General features: G+C 34.1%; 1 long non-coding RNA gene across 1 annotated transcript; it reads left to right on the top strand.

The window, feature by feature from the left end:
* The first annotated feature begins 1,915 nt into the window (after positions 1–1,915).
* Positions 1,916–7,065, top strand: LOC116653377. Its single transcript, XR_004307062.1, has 3 exons — positions 1,916–2,083; positions 5,691–5,779; positions 6,746–7,065. It is a non-coding gene; the product is annotated as an uncharacterized LOC116653377 (long non-coding RNA).
* Positions 7,066–13,598: the final 6,533 nt, after the last annotated feature.

The following is a 13,598-nucleotide window of genomic DNA, read 5'->3' as shown; positions in this document are numbered from 1 at the left end:
AGTTTTGCTTGTGGAACGGGTAGGTGCACTGCATTTTGTGTGTGTGTATGATAAAATTCATATAAATAGGATTAGACTGTAGAATTCTAATAATAAAATATAGCCAAAGGACATCTTTTCACTGAGGTCAGTTTTCTTTATAAGCATCAAACACATCTATTCAAGGCCTAATAAAATTCTTTCTTTTAGAGCTCCTGGGGACAGAGAACACAGCACATTGTAACAACAGCAATAGGCTCAGCCATGAGAGATCTTTATCAGGCATCACAAAGAATTTGAGGCAGCTGGCAGTTATCGGCTGAAACAGGTAGTCAGTAGAAGTATAGAAGATAAATAGATAATAGAAAAGCAATCTGGAAACCTGCGAGAGATAATAAACCAGTCTTGTAAAGGGGAGGTAACAACTTAGGTAGGTCACTGATGAACTCAACTCCCAGATCACTACTGTGTGTAATACTGCTGAAAATACAGCTGCAGTTTACTGCTCGTGCTTGTCAGGTCTGAAGTAGTGTTCAAAACGTTGTTGGAAATACAGTTTGACACATTCAGTTACATAAATCACTATCAAAGGGAAGTGAAGAAGGCTTATACAGCTGAAAGAAAACTGACCACAGTCCTAGGGGCTCCATGACCCTCTGTTAAATTACAGTTGCTAGACTAGGAAGCTACTTATTCTACTTGCTGTTGTCTATATTGCCAGTGTAATCATTACATAATGTTCCTCTTATGTCGATCATAGTCTTTTGTGGAGCATATGATTTCTTTTTTTTGTAATTTCTTGTTATCTAGAAATAGATGAACTATTATGTTTATCCTAATACAAGCACAGATATAAATATAAATACAGTGCTCCAGAGCCTCAATGTCTTTCTTGTAGTGAGAGGCCCAAAACTGAACACAGCACAAAGTGTGACCTTACCAGTGCTGAGTACAGAGGAAATACGATACTTTTAGTATACATTTATTGAAACAGACAAAACATCTTTCACTGCAAATCACTATTACAGTTCTCAAGTTCTTACTTGTGAAGAAGTGAAATCTTGTATGAACACACAAGGAAAATGACACTATTTTGTTGCTTTTCTTACTGTTCTCTGTGATTCCATGGGTCAACAGAGAAAGATAACATCAGAATATATTGATTTGTCATAGAAGTCGCAGAATATAAATATTTTAAGGGTATCTTTCTACCAAAGAAGTACTGGAGTTACTCAACTGAGATCTTTCTTTAGTTTATTAACTCATTCAGGTAGATCACATAAGGTAGCTGACATCAATAGATCAGAACAACAAAAAAAAATAAAAAGGGGGGGCGGGGGGGTTGGGTGGGAGGGTGGGGAGGGTGGAGAGGAGGAGATTAGGAAAGACTTGCTCACTTTGCTTAGAAAGATGCTTTAAAAAACCTGTTTGTACCACAGAAATTAGAAATCATTCTGTGCATTTACAATGAAAGGCCAAAAAGTAAGTCAAATTCACGAAATATTTCTAGAGTGCTAGCTACCAATATTAAAGAAAGTTCTAACTTTCTAGCTTTAAAGAAAGTTCCACCTTTCTTTAGGAAAGCAACCTATATATTCACAACCCATTAACAAAATTTTAATGTGCTGATTATGTAAATAATGTTTGGCCTTCTTAAAAACTAACCAAATTACATGTTTTTAGTACACTTTTTTAATGTGTTCTTCTCCTGAACATGAATTAATTGTATGCTTCTGTATATTTCATCTCTAAGTGACTGCTAAAACAAAAATAATAAAGTAAATGAAATAACATAAGGTGAACTTTCAAACCTTACAAGTCTAATGTTTCAATCTCTTTCTGTGCTATGATCCAGATTGAAGAGGAAAAATGGCCTTTTTTTTTTTTTTTTTTTTTTTTTTTTTTTTTTTTTTTTTTTTTTTTTGACAGGCTCTGCTGCTCTCTGAGGTGGAGGCATCCCCGTAGGAAATATATGGAGTCTTGGAGTTGCTTTGTGTTCACATTCCCTAATTGTGCATAAAAAGGGGCATCCTTCATTAGCTTGTAATCGAAAGTGAATTCAGAGCTCTGAAGGTCAAGAGATGAAAATGCCTGTTCTGCACAGGTACATAAACTAACTGTTCAAACAAAGACCGTGGTATAATGTACCCAAATACACTTGCTGTCCTGCCAGTGGAAAAAGAAAGGCTTTAGGTATTCTTAGGTATTCACTTAGGTATTCTTTACTAATTCTAATTTTCTAATTCACTTAGGTATTCTTTACTTCCTCTTTGAGGGATTTAACCCACTGACTGTATGATGACTGGGATATCTAAAGGAAAAAGCCTGAATCATTCTATCAGGTAGATGTTTTAACATTGGCAGCTACAACGGTCTGAATATAACCTTGAATAATATCAATAGGTCGGTCTGTAGAAACATAACACTCTTTTCTCAAGGTAATGTGAAAAATCAGAACCTATTGACTGTTCAATTAATTTTCCATATTTTCCTTCATTGTGTTGAAAGCATTGGACTATGTGTTCAAAAACATGCATGAAGAGCTTTTAGTTATTGTCTTTATGTCTTGGTAAAATTAAGCTCTATTTTGCAGCTCTCCTCTGGGATAGTAACATTTTACCAAAGTGGGTAAAACCTAACAATAAATATTGCATTTTGATGAGTGTTTTTCAATGGTTCAGAAATAAAACTCCTCAGCATATCTTGTATTTTATTCTTTACTGATTAAGTCAAAAATATAGTTGTGAAATTTACTGTCTCTCGGTACTTCCTGTCATTCCTGTGTAGAGCTACAGTAGACAATCCTGTATAGGAATCAGAAATTTATTTTTCCAATGGGTCATGCGGCTGAGATATTTTCTATTATCTTGGGGATTGTAGTGCTATGTTACAAAATCAGTAGTAAATTATTTTTTCATATTTCCATTTTACTGTCAGTCCTTTTCTCATTGCCAGCAATACACAGCTTGGGATACAAAATTATGATAACTTGCAATAGCCATTTCCCATCAAACAACATGAATTCTTCAACATTTTTTAATGCTGTATGGGGAGACTCCAATGAAGATTAAGACATCTCTAAGCATCTATATGGAAGTGCTGTAGTGTAAACTGTTTATGTAAACTTCTGTTCTGGACAATAGAGTTAATAAAATTCATGCAGCCTAGTCAGGACCTCATCAGCTAATGAGCTGCCTTGTATGTATTTCAGAGTGATCTGGGCTTTGTGCTAAGCTCTGTTTGAACACACAGAAAAAATATGATATCTTACTAAATAGGCTGCTAATTTCATATCTCACATCTCTAGCTTTTTGTATATTTTGCTTCTTGATGCTTCCAGAAATTGAAAAATATATTCCACTATAAACATTAAATTTCTGAGAAAAGCAATAAAAATATCTCTCTTAATATTTTTTTCCTCTGAGTTGAGTTGGGATTTCATGAAATTGTCAATGTTTTTTTTTTCTTTTTTCTTTTTTTTTTTTTTTTCATTTACTGTAGTTTGTGCCAATCACATGACAGAAAACTGTAAATTGAGTACACCATATAAAGGCAGTCTTTAGTAAATGTCAACACACTTGTATAATTGTTTATCAATGTAATGATGTAATGTAGTCAGCTCTTCATTTTTGGGGCTGTTTACATTAAGGTGCATTAAGATATTAACACGATTATTTGAATTGTTAGACTGTGATAATGAAAGACTGTATTTGTTGATGCAGAAATTGCTCTGAATTTTGTGTCTGAGCACCTTTCTTACCTGTTCCATGTGTATAAAACACTTTCTTGTAAACAGAGATTTTATTTTCCTTGTTAGTGATTGTACATATCAGGGGAAGGGAAATTATTTGTCCCACAGTCTAAAGATTTTTACTTTGTACAGCACCTCCAACTCATTTTCTTTAGAATGTCAGACTGATCTGAAGGATCAGCAGCTAATGCACCATAGAACAGGTTTGAATCCAACCATCAAATAAAAATGGAAAGCAATTGCAAAAGACACAATCCAATTTATGGCAGGACTAAGGTTACATAGGGTAGCTACTGACCCAGGACAGCTATAGAGACATAGCCTAGACAGCTGCAGAGCAGTGGCAGCCAGCCAGTGTTCCTGAATAGATGAAGATGAGGCCAAAAGGAGGAGGACTTAAATCTCAGACGCTAGCTGCTCTAATACAGAACAAACAAACCCTTAGGCTCTCTGACCAGAATTACAACAGCTAGTTGGAAGCAAAGTCCTCAGAGACTCTCGTGCAACTTTTAAAACAACCAAACTATTTTAAAAAATTACCTTTTGGGACATATTTAGATCTGAAAATATTTTATGCTAGATATATAATAAACAATCTTAAATCATCAAAATTTTATATACTGTCATTAAAAAAGGGCATGGTTTCATACATATATCTCAGTTATGCAAAGATGACCCAAACTATTCTTTTTTATGCTAGAAATTAAGATCTCTGAGCCTAAAGACATTGTTTTTAGTTTCAAAAGTAGTCCATTCTTCATAATGGCACACTGTATTTTTTGTACTTCAGTTGTTCTTTGAACAAAACAGAACATGAATGCCCAGTTTCTCTCAGTGTATTTGCAGATATAATCTATAAGCTATACCCAACTCCTGAAGGCTTGAAAAGGCTACTTTGCCAATCTTATTTATAAAGCATATTAATGAAAGTAGTTGCAGAACCTAACACAAAAGCCTTCTGAAAAACAGGCAATTATATAGCTCAGACTAAGTAGTGCAGTAGAAAAAGACTTCTTCTTGAAGAGTATAGTTTTTTTGTGACCCTTCCTGGAGCTCTCTGTGGGATGTACTCTGGTAGTTTATATTAGCCATGGGTACTCAGGACTCCTGTAAGCCTTTTCACTTTTCCATTATGAAAATATGCTATGGAATTCTTGTATCAGACATGAAACATCAGCTCACACTTTTTTTTTTTTTAATGTATATTAATGTAAATAGAAGTATTTCTCATTCAGATTTAAATTGTGTATTATATGCTATGTACTTTTTTATCCTATCAAATTCAAAAAACCTTTCCTGAAAAGGGCATCCTTTCTCAAAGTACTTCTCAAAATAGAATAGCTTGTTTTTGTGGATAGTACTTTGACACTGATGAAAACCAGGGAAAGGCAAACAAATTCTAACAAATCTGGAAGTGGTGCCTGTGTACTTCAGAACTGGTTCAACTCATTAGTAGATTAATAAGATGCACAGAGAGCTGAATCTTTGAAAGAAGCCAGTGAATTAAGGACAGACTATTACCCTGTAGCTCCCATTAGCTTGCACATTAGCTAGATAGATCTACAGATATTTCTGTCCCATACAAATCTCTGGAACAATAGATATAGGCTTTCTATAAAATTGGCATGGCCATAAAATGGAATGTAGGAACATTTTACAATTACTGCAGTTAACATGGCCAAAGGTTTTGAATACAGCTTTGTCAGGATTTTTATTCTCAAGGGTCTACCTATTCACAGCCCTGAGGCAGCTGAACAGCATAGATGCTGGTTATCTACTATGGATATTTTTTTCTCAGTAATAATTCATGAAACTATTTAACAACTTTCATGTAAAAATGTATTTTGATATACCTCATAGAAAATATAGTTGATCTTGCCCAAAGGCAAAAGAATGAATAAGATGACCTGTCATCTCTGATTACAAGTAACTGCTGCAATCCTTTATCTTTTGAACACAGATCAGTTGCAGTGACAGATACAGTGAGATACTGCAGTCCCCTCCAAATGGCTTGTGGTGTCCTGGGTGTGTAGGAAGGTCACACAAATGGTAAGCAGTATCCCAAACTGCACATTAAAATATTCAACTGCAGGAGGAAACCTTACCAGGCATGTTTTGGATTTCTCTTATGTGAGATTCATATGACATAAGAGAATATTTGTAATGTAACAGCTACATATGAGCTAAGATTCCAAGATATCCTTATTGTGAGTGGTAGAAACAAGCACTGCAAGGAAACAGTTACTTTCACTTGAAAGGTCTAAATGACTGAATTGAATGTAAGAGGTTATTTGTGTTCTGGAAATGCCCATTTGTTTCCTCTGACTGCAAAGATTGCCCAGAATGTACAGATATGTACATTTGCAGTTTTAAATATTTAAATGTAAGTAAAATGGCTTCCATCCTAACTTTTCCATTCTTTGCATATTGCCATTGTTTTTCATAGAAAATTTGACCAGTGAACTCATAACACGTTTATTGTACCACTCAAGTATTTTTTTGGCTGCTCAGTAGTTCGTTCCATCCACTCTGTTTATCCTGTAGTGCAACAACTTACCACAAGCCTCCAGTTTTTGCTGATAGTTCTGCACTAAATTCATTAGTTAAGCTGAAGAAAATAAAAATAACAACATTAAAAAAGAACATTGGTAATAACTTATGAATTTCCATGTGAAAAGTTTTTCTGCTGTAGTCTTCAACATTTAACAATGGCAAGGACTAAGAAGACACATTGTATTGTCTTTCCTGATTTTTTTTTAAGTTGTAGTAATAAAAATTTAATCCTTTTTACTACCTGCCTATCAACAAACACCCTTAAAAATACTTAAAACTTTTCTTTGTCTCTTAACTATACTTTAACTGCAGGTTGCTACTTTTATCTTTTCTGTTTTGACTGCTACTTGAGTCAGCTTTGAATAGAATAATTTGGCAGTAATCACCTATAGAATGGGGAAAACAGCAAAATTTTGCTGCACTTGTGTTTTGCATAAGGAACAATGAATCTATTTCTTTCAGCTACATAAAACTCTGCAGAAGAAAGAGTGCTTCATGCATTGACAAGTCCAAAGATATGGCTAATGAACCCAGACCAGAAATTTAGCTACTGTAAACCTGCACATACTTGGCAGCTGTTCTGTGATATTCATGAAGCACATATTTTTCTCCTGCAGGTAACATCTCTTTGCCAAGCGTATTCAGACTTAGAACAGATAGAAATATTTGATGATCAGCTATATTCTTCTGTGGAAGGAAATGTTGGTGTTTGGTGTTTTATATTTTTGTTGGTTTTTTTTCATCCCATACATGAAAATTGTAGTTTCTGTTTCTTACTGCCTTCATCAGATGTGTAACTATGATTGTTTTGTAACTAGTATACTAGTATAATATATACATATAAGTATATACGATGAATATTAATAAATATAGTATACTATATATACATATAAGTATATATAGTATACATAGAAGTATATATAGTATACTATATAATATAGTATATAAAAAGTATACTAGCCTTAGATAATTTTTACATGACAGGAAAATCTCTGTCTCATTGGTTTTCAGTGATCAGTTCTAACAGTTCTTAGAATGAGAAAGGGAAATTTAATATTCATTAAAACAAACAAGCAAACCAATAACTACCAGTCTTCTTTTGCTTCTTATCATTTTAAGCAGTCAAACACAATAAGGCATGGCTTTCAAAGGCCAATAAAATGAATATATGTTCAAGGGCTGCCCTGAAAGTAATGTCAAAAATGGATGTTGATAGTGAGGCAGTAGAGGCTGAACCTTCCCACCAATATCCCACAACATGTTGTTGCCATGTGACAGATGGCAGCAGAGGGGCAGTCTGACACAGTGGCATCTGACACAGAAATGTGGATGAAACAAAGATGTGTCACTGTATTTCTCCATGCGGAAAAAAAATGGCACCCATTGCCATTCATTGATGCTTGCTGAAAATTTATGGTGTCCAAAGAGTAAACATTAGTAAAGTGATGTCGTGGGTGGTATATTTCAGCAGTGGCAACAGTGGCACTGACTCACCTGTGCTGGTGCATGCTTTTATGAGTGTGGCATGCAGGTTCTTGTTTATCACTGGCAAAAATGCAGAGCTAATGGTGGTGACTATCTTGAAAAATAATGTATTGTAGCTGAGAATTTGTTCTATCAAATAGTGTTATTGCGCTCTCTGTGTTTGTTTTAGGTTCCATGGAAATAAATAGGATGCATTACTTTCAGAGTGACCCGCATATACATAATGAAATCAGTTCCCATTTATTTCTCAATGAGAAGTTGTAAAGGAGAGAAAGATGTAAAAATTATAGTAATTTGTATTCAGTATGCACAATGAAACTGATTTATTATTTATAAATGAACACTCATGTTCTATTATGTACATATGACTGTGTGATTGGTTTTGCTTCTTCAGAGAAATGTGTTTGATTAGTTTTTTGGCATGCATTTATGTCAATCTCCTGAATAAAGGAGATGAGTTGGAGTGGCTAGGGTGATTAATAACAATAAAAGTAATAACAATAAATTCTAATGGGGAAAAAAAAAATCTTTTTGGTGATACTGTACTGTTTTTTTAATGTGAACCAAGTCTGAAGTGCCCAGATTTACAAATTAGTGCCTTTCTAAATCTTAATAATGAAAGATCAATAGTGATTCTAAAATTGCTTGTGACAGAACTCAGCAATGACAGGGGAGTATGGTTTTCAATTTACTTGTGTGCATCAGCACATTTAGGTCAATAAAACTGATTATTCTTTAAGGCTGTACAAAGAATAGATCTTTTCAATTTAGTTTGTGAATTAAACAATGCATTTTTTATTATTAATTATTTTAAGAAGACTGTGGGTTGTTTGTTTTTCTTTGTTGTGCTTGGTTTAGTTTTGTTTGTTTGTTTGTTTTTAATTTTCAGAAAAATAGGGGGGGAAATCATTTTGTAGGAAATTAAAGTATTGTGTAGCCTTGAAAATAAATAAATAAATAAAATAAAAAATTATTGGAATACAAGTAAGAAAATGCAAAAGAGAAGATAGATCAGGTTGAGACAAACCTGCTCAGAAAGTCAAGTATTACTTTCTTCTGGAATATTAGAATGCTCATCCGTGCAGTGCAGCTTCATGTTACTTTCCAGTTAATTTCAAAGGAATTAAATCTTAAACTTATCATAACTGTGATTATAAATGGTTTTATATAGAGAAGAACAATTCTTGCAGAAGTATCTTAAGTCTCATCTTCTCTCTTGTCTGTGTTACCCTCAGAATATCTATAGCCTTGGGAGAATTAATAATTTAAAATAGGAAAGAAACTGGTTCAGATTCCTGCCCTCAATCATAAGGAGAACAGATCTAAGTTCAGAAAGTACTGTAATAGGTGTGGAGCATGCTAAGGATGAGAAATACAAGGATAAGATATCCCTATGTTTTGTGCAAAATATTATCACTGAGAACAATGAGAGCAGTGCTTAATAGTTTTGAGTTCAGGGAAACACAAATACACTTATGAACTCCTTCAGGACTGAGTTCCATATTGTCTGCAGATATTCTAAACTAAATATACTGATGGAATTTAGCTTTTGCTATGAGTTTTAGAATACACTGACTTTTGAGTTCCCTGCTTTAGATATCTGAGAGAGTTTGAGGTACCCAAAGGAGGTGCATACACTCCAGTGACTTCTTACTCTGGAGATGACTTACTTGATTTTCTACTTTCAGTCTAGAGGTTTGTACTTTCACTACAAAATTACTTTGTCTCGAGCAGCATTACCTTCTCTGCATATCAACACCATTATGATTTAGAGATAAGATCTGTTTACAAAAGGATCCACTGTAGTAATTGTTTACCAAGCTCTCTCATGAATTGACAGAACAGGATTCAACCTAATCGATCCAGAACACATTTCTTCAGAAACCATGGCCTAGAAAACAGATGTGATTATGATGTTGTGAGCAATTGGCATGCTGTTTAGATTGTGGAATATTCTGATCAAAAACAATCTTGCTGGATTGCTTGTGTGTTTAATCTAGGGAAAGAGGAGAAGTTTAGTAAAGTACAGCACTGTGGAAAAAATACTCTGGGGATGGGAATGGCTCTTGGCTCATGCAACCCCAAGCATTTCTTAGAACTTGTCAGATGTTGCAGATTAAAACTATGCTAGTGTCCATTAATAATTAAGTAGTATGGGTGACTAGGTCCAGGGTTTGAGCTTGCTCTGTAGCACTGTAGATGTAAGAAATAGAGATAAGATTTTACTGCTGGGCTCATTTTCTCCTAATCCAAAAAAAAAAAAAAAAAAAAAGTTCAAGCATAACTAGGTAAGAAAGCAGAGACAGATAACATAAGACTGGTTTCAGTAATGGGGAATGAACAAAAGGTAACAGAGAATATTTGCATTTTTTCTACACAGCTAAGGAAAACTATAACTGTAACCTCTCTGCTATGCTCACGTTTAGAGGGTTTTATTAAAACAGGAATGCTGTAGGGACCTCACAGAAGACACAAAGTAGAAAAGAAAAACAGATCACAGAGGTGTGTAAAAAGGACTATAAACTCAAAACTACAGAAATTCGCAAAAATTTAAATAGAACTTCCCCAGCAAATGTTACAATGGCACCTTCATCCTAGTACCTCAATAAATCTTTAGGAAGAACTGATTAATACTGTGATACTGCATTTTATTCTAGTGTTCATTTTAAATAAAAGGTGAAAAGAATTATTGATCCCAAAGACACATCATTTAAAAGGAAAGTTAAGTTGATCAATTTTAGAAAATGAACTTATATATACATATGTATATGTGGAAAACCTTGATGTCCAAATCTATCTGCCTTAAAAATTATGAAAAATAAATGACATACATCTGGTTCAAAATGTCTTCAGACGATGATGTATTATAAAATGCAACAAAATAATAACTGCACAGGTAAAAAAGGAAACATGACAGTTTAATTTCTTCTTGTTGACTTCATGGATTTTTACATTATCATTTTCTGCTAATAATGATTTTGTAAATAACTACAGAAATATACTCTTATTCTCATTATTACTATTATTTGTATATCTTAGGTTGTAAATGACTGTAGACAATACAGTAATGGAAAAAGAAATGACTAGAGACTTTGCATTTGACAGGTTTACAAAACAAAGAGTACATTTTATACAATGTACAGTTAACATATTAAAGAAAAGTAAATTGTACTGTGAATTTATTAAAGAAAAGTAAAATAATTGTAATTATACTAAAATTCAGTAGTAATAACGTCTTAAAATTGAAGAACAACATTGTTACTCCTTGAAAAACATCCCTTTTAATGTCATTTTCCTTCCAACATTTCATGCTGTTGGTATGGCATAGTTTTTGTCCAAATTAACGTTGAAATATTTTTAACGACATGCAGATTATTATCAGTTACATACTCATGCTTTTTATTTCAATAAGGAATTTAAGACTGGTGCTACACCCTAAATGAGGTGCATCAACAGCAGCAGACATGTCCAGCTCTATAGGACAGAAGGGACAGGTCTTTCTCCATGCAGTGCTTTTGCCTTTCAATCTGGCTCTGATTTTTGAGAATTAATAGGAAATGTGCTTCACAGAATAATAACCCGAAATTAAGATTTGCTTATCAAGACCTTTGTCATTATATATCATCACCTTGTTGTTTTTAGAAATCTGTGGACATCGTATAGTACTGTTAACTTGAGAAATATTCTGAATTTTCAAGAGTATGAGCAAATCCATGGAAAATATTTGCCGAGAAATCAAGAAAGTTAGGAGGGATGGATAACAGAATTCTAACACATTTAACTCCTTTGACGACCCTTTCTAGACTGTAACTACCTAAAAGGAGCAAGCCTTTTGGTTTTTTTCAGTGCACTGACAGCTGTGTAAAGCTGCAAAGGTACTGCATCAAGTACACTATTTACTAACAAAGATGATAAGAGGAAAAGCTCAAATGGTAACTTTAAGTTCTTCAGTATCATCTAAAGATGCTGATCTAAGGAAAAATCTATCATAAGGCCTTCATAACATATCTCCGTTTCAGAACATAGCCAGAAAGACTGCAGCTGTGCATGTATGGACCCGAGGAATGTGAGTCTTTGCTGTGCATGGGAGAAATAGTACTGTCCTTCTGCTTCCAGTGGCAGGCTGCTAGCACAAAAGTCAATAAACTTGGATTATGAGCAGTGTGTGAATGCTGTATAGAAAGGCTTTTATGCTGTCTTGCTTAAAAGCATATCTGATCTGCATGGACAAGATGACAAAAGTCAGCATCTGCCACCTAGATAAGTAATTTATTAAGAATCTAGCTTGCGTGTAGAGTCTTGCTTGCTACTGTTTGTGAGTTGCTGCTTTGGAGACCCTAAATCATGAGGAAACATTATTTTAATGAATTTCCTCACCTATGTGCAGTTTCTCATCTCTACCAACAGAGACAGATATTGGCCATTAAAATGTATTTTTAATTCTTACATTAAAGTAAATCCATCTTGGAAATGAATAAATTGCTGCCAAATTTCTTTTCCACTCAGCTGATGCATTATTTTCAGATAGCAAAGGCGCCTGATTTTTACTTACTGAGTAGCTCTAATCTGTCATAAGGCACTCTCTATAGATGTCATTATTTGACAGTAAAAGTGAGAAAACCTTTCTTGGTATTTGCATTTTTAAATGCAGGGAACATGCTCAAATAAGGAGTACTGATACCACCAGGGAGAAAGTAAGAAAGTCAAAATGTGCAGATTGAAACTGGATGGCATTGCTCTCAGATTTAAGTGATGACATTTCCACTGTGTAAATCCTCTTTTTCAAGGACAGAATTCACACAACAGATGTCTTGACTCAAGGTGTTTGGGGGACTCTGAGTCTCTTGATAAGGCCACTGTGAATCATTTCTGGGGAGGAGGAAAAAAGAAGATTAAAAGAAACAGGCAGTCATAAGTAGCAGTAACATATTTATCTGAAGGGGATAGAGACACATTCAACCTCCTGCTAATTGATTCACAGCATAAATTAAAATGTTGGTCTCATTCAGTCTTTACAAACAGAAATCCCATTTTGAAACATTTCAATAGGAAAGTTATTTTCATGGGTGACAGTGTTGACAAAACTAGTTACACAGCATCTGAATTGACCCAAGATTTGATTTGAATGACTGCCATATTTCCAAGAAATTGGGAATGAATATTTGATTGCAGATAATTTTCTCGATGATGTAATTGTCTCACACTTTTTTTGCATGTAGTTGCATTAAGCATTGTGGCATTTTTTTGCTTATGCATGTACATAAATACAGCATTCTGATGTTAGCTAATAAAGTGCTGAAGTGTCACTCAGTGCAGTTTTTTATATATTCTGGCCATGATCCAGGAAAGCATTTCAATGGATGTCTCTATGTAAATATAGGAGTGGCCTTCTTGGTTTCAGAAATGTAAAGTGAAGCTTTTGTTTGCTTTCTCCTTAAAATAGCTTTAATCTACAAATACCTTTGATCTTGCCTCTCACGTATGATAAACCCAGACTTATTTTCTAGAACTTCCTTATTTTGAAATTTGTATTTCACCGTTAAGGGAAAGATATATCATCAGCCATTCTGCACATTATTGTTTCAAAAAGTTTAGAAGCAACTGGAACAGTATTTAAAGTCTAAAGGAAGTTGATTTTTACTACATATTGCTTCTGCCTCTATGTGCTATAGTAACATTATATTACTATGTTTCATAATATTGTGAATGCACAGTTTAATATTAAACATCATTGTATTATATGATCATATCTTTTTATCCAGGACACTACTAACGAGATAATGGAACCTGCCGATAATAAAAATATGGTTATGTTAGATGAGGCATAAAA

Source organism: Coturnix japonica, chromosome 1, assembly GCF_001577835.2.
Source record: "Coturnix japonica isolate 7356 chromosome 1, Coturnix japonica 2.1, whole genome shotgun sequence".
Taxonomy (NCBI): domain Eukaryota; kingdom Metazoa; phylum Chordata; class Aves; order Galliformes; family Phasianidae; genus Coturnix; species Coturnix japonica.
This window is presented reverse-complemented; position numbering and strand designations above follow the sequence as displayed.